This window comes from Panthera pardus, unplaced genomic scaffold (assembly GCF_024362965.1).
Source record: "Panthera pardus isolate Hobbes unplaced genomic scaffold, ASM2436296v1 HiC_scaffold_22, whole genome shotgun sequence".
NCBI lineage: Eukaryota > Metazoa > Chordata > Mammalia > Carnivora > Felidae > Panthera > Panthera pardus.
In genome coordinates this window covers 49,696,971-49,707,377 of record NW_026526788.1, presented here as the reverse complement: position 1 = coordinate 49,707,377, position 10,407 = coordinate 49,696,971, and the positions used below count along the sequence as shown (strand labels likewise).

The 10,407-nt window shown below is 44.9% G+C and overlaps 1 protein-coding gene across 1 annotated transcript in view; it reads left to right on the top strand.

Annotated features, from left to right (window-relative positions):
• Nucleotides 1–276: 276 nt before the first annotated feature.
• Nucleotides 277–10,407, top strand: part of SLC16A12 (solute carrier family 16 member 12) — a 78,535-nt gene continuing 68,404 nt past the window's right edge. Inside the window, 1 exon segment of the mRNA XM_019445039.2 lies at nucleotides 277–612. The gene's annotated coding sequence lies outside the window, so the exon portion shown is untranslated.

The following is a 10,407-nucleotide window of genomic DNA, read 5'->3' as shown; positions in this document are numbered from 1 at the left end:
TGCCAGATGGTCTAAGGGAGCCCTCGATTTTCCCCTGGAGATCCTGCTCGCTGACGCTGCAGGGAAAAGTTCTGTTTGAGAACACCGGGCCCCCTCTGCTTGCCTAGGTCAGGGGCCCGCAAGGCTGCTAAGGGTCACGGCGGACCCCGGGGAGGGTAGGGCAGTCCTGGAGCGAGCTGGCTCGGAACACAGCGGGCCGACCCGTTACATAACCGCCAGGCGTCCCTCCGCCCCCGCGCCCCTCACCCCACGCCACTCACCCCGCGCCAAGCCGCGGCGCGCAGAGCGGGTCGCAGTGATAAACCCCTCTCGCCCGCCCGACAGAGTCCGCGGCGGAGCTGGCGCGGCGGGGGCTGAACCTGCCCGTGCGCTTCGGCACGCGGGCGCTGGGCTCTTCCCGGCCGCGCTCTCCTCCTCCCGCGCTGCCCGCGGGGCCCCCGGCCCCAGCCCCGCCGGCGCCTCCGCCCCGAGCACTCCCCGCCCCTCCTAGGAAGCGCGGACCGCGGCGGCTGGGGCCCGGGACGGGGGCCACGGCGCAGGGCCACGGCCGGGTGGGTGCGCCCCGGAGGCATGTACGCGCGCCGCGGCCCGGGATACAGCGGTCCACGCGAGGTGAGGACGCGGCGGGGCCGGGCGGAAGGGGGTTCGCGCGCCCTGGGCGGGCTGCGGGGCGCCGGGGTCGGCCCCGCTGGGCTGCACCGGGCGCGCCCTCCCGCCCGCGGCTCTGGCGTCCGGAGCCCCCTCGGCTCTTCTTCTCCCAGTTCCCCGGCGGCGCGGGGCTCAGTCGACCCAGGCATCCTGCGCGGCGGGGCTCTCGGGCTGCGCTTGGTGGAGCTGGCGGAGGGCGCTCCGTCGGCTGCCGCGGCCCCCCGCGCCCAGCCTCGCTCCGGGAGCCCCCACCCCAACCCGGGTCCCTCGGGACGCCTGCAGGGTTAGGAGACGGACGTGTGCCCGCTCGTCGTGTCGGTGTCGGGCCAGCGCTCCGGCAGTTTCTGGGCAGGTGGCTGGAGAGGAAGCGGCTTTGATCTCCATCTCCTGTGCTTTCCAAAGGCGGACTGCCCGATGTAGTAGAGACCGTTTTTCGGCTGGATTCGGTTTTCAGTGTCTTTTTTTAAATCTTCGTCTGCCTCGGGTAATAATATTTATTCCTCGTGGGCGGTGTACTAACAACACACCAGCCTCAGTTGATTGAATTTAATTTTTCAGCTGTTTCTTGTCCTCAAGGAAAGTAGTGCGGACTCAGGGTCAAGTGTTGGCAAGCACAATTTTAAAGCACGATCCCAGTAAAACCTGGGGCGATTTGGTTAGCCTTCTGTCTTCACAGCCCAGCTTTCTGACCATCTTATAACTTTTTTTTTTTTTTTAATGTTGAGACGGATGGAACCTACTAGAACACTGGTTAAACCATTCCATTCTGATGGGCTTCCATTTGTGCAACTTAACTTGTTTCTTGGCTGAGAGCGGGGTACTCTGAAGGCGCAGCCAGCTTAACCCAGGAAGAAAAGACTTCAGGCCTGACAAATTTAGAAATACACTGTCTCCATGGGTATCTGAGGTCACTAGCTTTTAAAATCATCAACCGACCCTGCAGAGTTTGTCTCGCCCCTCCCCCCCCCCCCCCCCCCACAGTGTCACGCCCGACTGGGCTCATGGTGTCTGACCCTTCCAAGGTGCTCAATGTATGTTTGTTAAAGAAAACAAACGATTAAATAAGGAGTAATTAAGTGACTGGGATTGCCTCACCTAATCACAGGATCTTGGAAATTGCTAAGGGTTTTAGAGATCATCTCTTCAAACCCTTCTCCTTGCAGGCCAGGAAGCTCAGATTCTGGTGGTCAAGGATTGGCTAAACTCCTACTGGTAACTGGTGATGGAACCAAGCCCACAATCCAGGCCTTCTCCTTCCCACTTTCTTCGACTTTCAAAGCGTATTGCCGCTAGGCATTTTGAACTACAATGATAATACTGGAATCACTTATGATCATATCATTTTCCTCTTCTTATTTATTTATTTTAACTGGTGTGATTTTGAAATAAACGAGAGGTTGATTTAGTCAAATTGTATTTGGGGTACAATTTTAAAAGTGAACCCTTAATTTAAAATATTTACATTCTACCTGAACAACGATGAATATGCAGATATGTCCTAGGTGAACATCCAGAAAAGAAAAGCAATCAAAACAGGTGGACTGAATTTACCATTTCTCCCTGGAACGTCTTCTGATTCTCAGCTCCTGATGGCGATGATTGGTTAGAGTAAAAGGTGTAATGTATGATATTGGAGCGAACTTGAGGATCATTTGTGTGTTATAAGGAACACCACGACCATATTGTAGAGCTGAGACGGGAACTTTAAGCTGACTTATTTAGCGTTTTATGCATTGCACATTTTTTTATGTTTTTCAGTTTAGTTGAATTTAACAGATATTTACCTGCTGCATTATATAATGCCTACTATGTGCCTGGTATATTCTGGGCATTTGGGATAGATCAGTGAACACAACAAAGAAAGTTGTTCCTGCGGAGCTCAAGTTACAATTCATTCATGAGAATTTTTTCCAGATTTTGTTTGGCAGCTAGAAGAGAATTTCAGGGGCACCTGGGTGGTTCAGTTGGTTGAGCATCTGACCATTGATCTCAGCTCAGGTCTTGGTCTCCAGGTCGTTGGTTCAGGCCCTGCATTGTGCTGGGTGTGGAGCCTACTTGAAAAAAAAAAAAAAAAAGAGAGAGAATTTCAGTTTTGCCTAAAGTAGGGAAATGGACATAAATGTTCCGGATTATCTTCCTTCCAGTCCTATGATTCTGCTGATTTTATAATCACTGAAAAGAAAGAAGCGAATTCAGTGAAGTTACTTGGACTTCTATAAACCGATACCCTCCTATACACTCACGAAGAGCAAGTCCCACTTTTGGTTATTTTATGGATGTTCATTCGGAGTCTCTTAAATTACATTATCTTTAGTGCAGGGATATCGCCGCCTTGGTGACATTAAACTTAAGCGTGGAAGGATTAGTTTTCTCAGTAGTGTTAGGGTACCCGTGTTAGGGTTACATACTGTAATTGTACTAGTTTGTAAGATGTAGCTTCTTATTTATTTATGAAGATGGTGTTCTGCTTTCATTTTTTTCTCACTTTACATTTGTCTCCCATCCCCCTGACTATCCCATAGGCCACACAGTGTTGTGACTTCTTGGTAAATCCGTTACCAGGGAAGTTTTTATTCAGACATTCCAGTTTTAAGCATTTTCTAATTCTCTCACTTGCTTTTTCTTCAAAACGGCATGGTTTGCAAGCTTAGGCATGTTTATTGTTTTTAACGAAGGCTTATCAAAATGAACTTGGCAGTTTTTCAGTCGTATACAGCCAAAAAAAGTATTCAGTGCAGCTTTTGGGGCTGTTTATACATTCCTTACCTAACCAACTGCTTTGCTTTTAAAAATCGCTAATTTGGAAGCTATTTGCTTATGAGAGAACCTTTGTCGTATATCTCAAAACTCACCCGTTAAAGGGGTATAATAATTGAATTGAGAAAAACCAAATCCACATTTGATGTTGGGAGATTCGGAGTACAAAGATGTTCTCTCTGTCTGTTTCTAATTTGTTCCACATCAAAGGACTTCGGGAAGTGTCATTATCTAACAATGTCCTATTTGAAAGTGGTCTCTGTGAAACACTTGGAGGAGAGTCACGATTTCTGACAGCTGCTAGGCACCCAAGATGAGTTGATTTTCTTCATCCGCCCGCCACTTCAGGCACCCATCAGGTACCCGTCTCCTTTACCCCTTCTTTTACTCCACACTCATGAATGGGATGAATTGCTGTAGCCAGGTAGGAAGTTACACGCCATTAATTAATTATTTAATGTGCTCCTTCTTTGCTTAATGAGTAAGTAATAAACACTTATCATTTCTACCCCCCTCTGCATGCCATCCCCTCCACCCCCCCCCCCCCCGGTACTCCTGGGTAATGGAGTACTGACCCACACTAAAACAACACATCGGGTTAGCCAGTGCCCTCCTTCCCTCTGAAACACCTATTGGTTGCTGCTCAGAGCACAGGGGCCACTCTGGCACATAGCTATCATCGCAAGAAACTGGTGTACTTTGCTTTTATCAGCCCAGGTGTATGCTTACAGTGGCGTTTGCTCATAGTCCTGTTTATTCCAGCACCACTTGCTAGTGTAATTTTGCAATTTAATGAAGTGTCACAGAAAGTGAAGAGATGGGAATGCCGAAGAATGCCTTTTCTATAAAAACTAAATTGATTGGCGTATAGGCGCATAAAAGTAAGTCGTTTTTTTTTAAGTTTATTTATTTATTTTTGAGAGAGAGAAAGTGCAGGTGGGGGGAGGAGCAGGGAAAGAGAGAGAATCCCAAGCAGGCTCCACACTGACAGTGACAATGCAGGGCTCGGATCCATGCACTGTGAGATCGTGACCTGAGCCAGCACTTCATCTGCTGAGCCACCCAGGTGTCCCAAAAGTAAGTTATTTTTAAAAACAGTGTCAACACATGCTACAACACGGTTGAACCATGAAAACATTATGCTAAATGAGAGAAGCCAGACACAAAAGACCACATGTTGTACGATACGCCCACAATAGGCAAATCCATAGAAACAAAAAGTAGATTCGTGGTTGCCGTGCTATGGGGGTGGGGAAAGTTGAGGGTGACTGGTGAGGGTTACATGGTTTCTTTTGAGGATGATGGCTTTGTTCTAGAATTAGATAGTGGTGATGGCTTTGTAGTATGTGAGTGCACCGAACTGTAGCCTTTAAAATGATTAAAACAGTAAATTTTATCTCAACCTCCTCCCCCAAAGATAATGAAGCTAAATAGAGAAAGAAAAGTCAGCAAACAGGCTGCTACTATTTAGGCATGGAACCGACAGCTATAAATGATTGGAAAACTATAATAAAGCAAATCCAGAAAGATTTTGCACTCAGGTTTTTCCACAAGTGACTTTAAGGTACAAGTGCTTTTAAGAACCAGAAGCAGGAAATCTGGGTGTAGTTTCACCAAGAAGGCAACACAGAACTCCAGTCGTGACCTGATAGCTAAAGGTTAGTGAGTGATTTTGCTTGTATTTATGTGACTAATGTTGAAATACGATGTTTGAAATATGTCGTATCAACTTTTTGACTCTGCTTTTACTGACTTCTGACTGCCCCAGTTAAGAGAGGTCTTAATTTTTCAGTTTCTTAGAGTACCCGTGTATCTTGAAAATAGCTCATCCCTCTGCTGCTGGAGAGAAATTCCATGTTTATAAGCCTCTCTTATGGATGTAATGTTAGTTACTTCCTATTTATAAAGGGGACCTGAACCTAGTCTTCAAGCTTTAAATCCCCATAAAAGTCACCGTCTGTCTCCCCCCAAGAAATCTTATGACTAGTATATGTAAACAGAGTAGCCACATAAAATCTTAACCACCCCAATACTTAAATATTTGTTAACTTTATAATTTTTCAAATATTTCTGAGCACAATCCACCATTTTCTAGTTTATTTAGCACATTACAGATTAAAGCTGTAATTAATTATCTGGGAGGCCAAGGGGTGTTATTTTTGTAATTTTACTTTTTTTGGATGAAATACTTTCCACGGGAGTAAGCTCATATTTACCTACTGAAACCAGTCGTGTTTCTTGAAATAGTAATTTCATCGTTCTAAACTTGTGACTTCAAAACACCTGCATTCATAGCCCATGAAGGAACTGCCCCCCCCCAAAAAAACCCCCAAAAACAAACAAACAAAACCCAAACCCACACTCACAACTAAGTTAGATCTGCTTGAAGGGAGAATAGAGTGCTATTTCTTCAGTCTGATGTTGGTCAACCAGACAACTAGCAAAAAGCAATCTTGACCATCATCATTAACGGGTCACGAATGCGGAAGCCCACTCACGGGCATCACTGCCATCAAAAAGAAGTTGTTTGTCCCAGGGGTACCTGGCTGGCTCAGTGGGTAGAGCACACGACTGTTGAACTTGGGGTCATGAGTTTGAGCCCCAAGTTGGGTGTAGAGATTACTTAAGGAAATTAAAAAGAAAAGTGGTTTGTCCAGGTTGAGGCCTGACTACTGAGTGATCAGTCACTTGATTCAAGACTGTATCAATGGTTCTCAGTGCTAGCTTCACATTAGAATCGCCTGGGAGGGAAAAACAGTATTTGTGCCAAGGACCCATCTTCAAAAATTCTGATTCACTAGGTCTGGGCTAGGGCCAGGGCACTGGTGGTTTTTCAGTCTCCCCTGGTGAACCTCCTGTGTAGGCAGGGTTGTGAACCTGATGTATATAATACTTAATAATTTTACACTTTTTCAGAACAATTTTTATTGAAACAAAGTATGATTTCTTAACATACTTGATGAAAATATTAAGCATGAGACTTTTTTCTTCTTTTTAATTAGTATTACAATTTCTCTATATGGTACTCACTCAGTATATGGGAAGCTTTCCCAATGGTCGAATGAATTTTCACTGATTTTCCTCCTGTGGGAGGAATTCACTGAGCTTATGTCTGTACAATGTCAGAATAACCAAATCAAGGGGTGCCTGGGTGGCCAAGTCAGTTAAGCATGCAACTCTTGATCTTGGCTCAGGTCATAATCCCAGGGTTGTGAGATTGAGCCCTGCCTAGGGCTCCTCGCTGAGCACGCAGCCTGCTTGAAATTTTCTCTCTCTCTCCTCTGCCCCTCCCCCCTGCTCACATGTGTCTGCGCACCCTCTCCCAAAAAAACATAAAAAAAACCCAAAAAACAACCCAAAAACAAATCGACCAAGTTGGTGTTATTACAGTCAACCAACCAATAATTGATCAGTCACCCTACTTGCTTTATGTTTTGGTGATTGTTTTTCTTGAGGACAGTAATTTGGCCTTTTCTACAACAATCGGTTTCCTCTATAATAACTTAAAGATGTGTCCTTGTTTATTACGCATTTCCTCAAGTTGATAGGAATCTTAATGTTCAAACTTGTTTCTGAATACTTTTAGTTTAACTGTATCAAAATAAATTTTGAAAATACATGGTTTCTATGTAAGAAATACCTAAGACTCATAGAAGCAAGCAGCTTAAACCTTGCCTTATGTGACTTAAAAAAATAGTGTCTGCTTTTAAGTTTTTCCTTACCATTAGGACTTACTGTCTTTGAGAAAATGTGATAAGGTGATAGACACTGTGAAAGACACTGATCTAGTGCACTTCTTAGAACTGACTTTATGTTTAATGACATTTGTTCTTATTTTACTTCTAATACTGTTGGGAATTCTCACCCACTGTTACCAGTTAGCTGTCCCCAAATGTGCTTTCCCTGTTGATTTTTGTATTAAAAGTAGCACCTTCATGGATGTTGGCCAGTCATTTTTGAACTGTGTTTTGCAGATTTCTGGGAGTTTCAAGGAGTCGCAGGGGCTGTTATGGGGCATGGGGACAATGAGGGGGAAGGATGTCCTGCATCCAGTTTGGGGTTCCCTTTGGTGGTCTCGACTGCAACCTGAGCAGGTGTGCTATTCTTGGTTTTGCATTTTGGATTTCCAAGTCAGATTTTATCTGAACAAAGGCTTTCTTGGTGAAAACAAGTTTGTAAATGATTAGGCCACGTGTTTGCAAGTTTCTGCTTCTGCAACCCTGCCAAATTTGGTTTGTGTCATTCTGGAAGCTCCTTATTGTTTCTGCTACTGTGCACCTGTGTTGAAAAAGCATGGGAAGACCTTGGTCTTACTAACTTTATATCCTCTGTGCCTGTGCAGACAGACAGCCAAATGAGCAGTTAGATATTCTGGGCAAGAAGCATAGATTGGGAGTTATCCGCGTAGAGACTCAGTTTAAGTCCCGCATGTATGGAAGTAATCGCCCAAGGAGAGCGTCTATAGAGAGACATGAGGTGAGTCAAAGATGAAATCCCGAGGAATGGCTGTTCTGGGTCAGGTACCCTCTGTAGTCACATTTTGGTCAATGGAGTTTCCTCTTTACTTTGCCATTTCCCCACGTATACTTGGGCATAACTGTCAAAAGAGTTGGAGTATGACTGTCTATGTGTGTGGGTGGGGGTAGGGGATGAGGTCAGAGCACATAGACTGTGGAAACCATCCAAGGATGTTTTCTGTTTCTTTGAATACCCTACATCCTAGAAGGCTTATTCTTTTTTTTTTTTTTTTTTTTTTTAATTTGAGAGAGAGAGAGTACACGCATGTACAAGCAGAGGAGAGGCAGCGGGGAGGGGGAGAGAGAGAGACAGGGAGAGAGAGAGAATCTTAAGCTCCACACTCAGTGTGGATCCCAACGTGGGGTGTGATCCCACAACCCTGGGATCATGACCTGAGCCAAAATCAAGAGTTGGACACTCAAATGACTGAACCACCCAAGTGCCCCACCTAGAGGGCTCCTTCCGCGTGTGTGTTGATGAGCAGAACAAGAAGATAAACTTGAGTGATTGCCTCATGGATTTGGTAGTGAGAGAGCCATTGCAGTATTTTTGGCATACAATGATTTGTTAAGAAGCATTATGGTTTCTTGACTTCTAAAATCCAGAAATTGCCTCTTCATTCTCCCCTCTGGAACGAGAGTGGTGACTGCTAGGCTCTGGGTAAGGTCCCACTGAAGCCCCAGGGTGAGTCTGCATTCCAAAGGGTCTGAAGCTTCATTCTGTTTCATTGACACAGACCCTGCCTTCAGTGCTGGCCAGCTGTTTGGCACATTTACTTACAAGTCTCGACAGGCAACAGTGTATTAACATAATTTATAAACTCACGAACCCTCTTAGAAAAAGCTCAAAGTACCATGGTAAAGAATAAATAAATGTTCATAAATAAGATACTGGCAAAAATATTTTGCTTAATAGTTAGGGGGTTCCAACAATAAGGAGATTGGTCGTTGTATCAAAAAAATTAAGCACCACACATTTATTTCCTGTCATTTCTACTTCTTTTGGTTGACTTCTTCCCCACTCAAAAAAGATAAAGTGCAGAAAACCATATATTCTAATTTTATTAGAGGTGAAGGTCTAATTAACATTTCAAATGACACTGAATAACTGCTGCATCCAAATCAGCATCTTGGGATTGTTCTGGCACATTCTGCTTTCTTCATAAACTCTTGCATGATGGTATACCTAATGGGTGGCATATACAGGCAACGTTAAGGTAATACGTCAGTTTGGGTTTTTAAAATTTTAATAGTTTTTAAGCTGGGAAGAGACATTTGAATTAGATGAAATAGAATTCATTACTTTTAAAGCCCCTAATAAAAAACATATTGGGATTAAGTAATGTTAAAATAACTCAGTGAGTTTACCGCTTCCTCAGGCAAGTGTGTGCTGAGTACCCAGCATGTGCTAGGTACTTGTGTCAGGTGCTGAAGGCCCACAGAGAATAGAGAGGATTTTATCCAAAGGCTTACAATCTCCTAGGGGATCCGGATGTGTGGACAAATAGTCACGGCATTGAGAAGAGTCCCCTAAAGACCACCTGCTACCTGGTTCAGAGCCAGAGACACTTCATGCTGCCTAGGTTGATCAAAGCATTAAGGAAGGGTAGAAATTCATGAGGCAAACAACAGGTGCAGGCACAATACGTACAAAGGCACTGGGGTGGGAAAGTCACACTGTGGATGGGACTTCAGGGCGGTTAGGTATGGCGGACCTACAGTGTATGCATATGGCTAGATGCTAGATAGGACCAGAAGAACTGGCAGGAGCAAGATCATTTAGGGTCTTTGTGTACCACACCACTGAGTTTCAGTTTTGCTTTAGCTGCTAAGAGTAGTCCTTGGAGGCCTTTAAACAGGGGGGTGGGGTAGGAATGGGGGTTGGGTGATAAAATTAGCTTGTGTTTCAAACATATATGTCTGAATGAGGCTTGAAGAAAGGTCCCAGAGGGTGACAAACTGGGGGCCTGTTGAAATGGTACAGATGGGAAGTAAGGTTAATGCCTCATGTAAGACTTCTGCTTTATTCATATTTCTATTCTCCGTGCTTGCTGCCCTTATAGGGATGTGGTGGAGATGTCTGGTTAGGCAATTTGATAATCTGGGCAAGCAATCCAGAAGGTGGGCATCACCAGCCAGTAGGCTCAGTTGAGCATGACAGGATTGGATGAACAAGACATAATTGAATGTAATTACCCGAGGAGCACATAAAGAATGACATGTGAAATGGGTCCAAAAATTGTGGAGGATAACTGGGGTGTGTTCGTTCGTGTTATACCCAGGGCACCTCTTGGTCATCGTGCCTTTCTTTTTCCACTCTAGTTACATGTTGATCTTTTTCACTAGCCCAACGGTGAGGGCAGAGACTATGTCTTCTTTACAGTGTCACTGCCATTGTTCACGGTTTAAGTCCTGTGTGTGGAAGTAAGCACCCAAGGAGAGTGGTTATAGAGAGACGTGAGATGGATCAAAGATAAAAATCCTT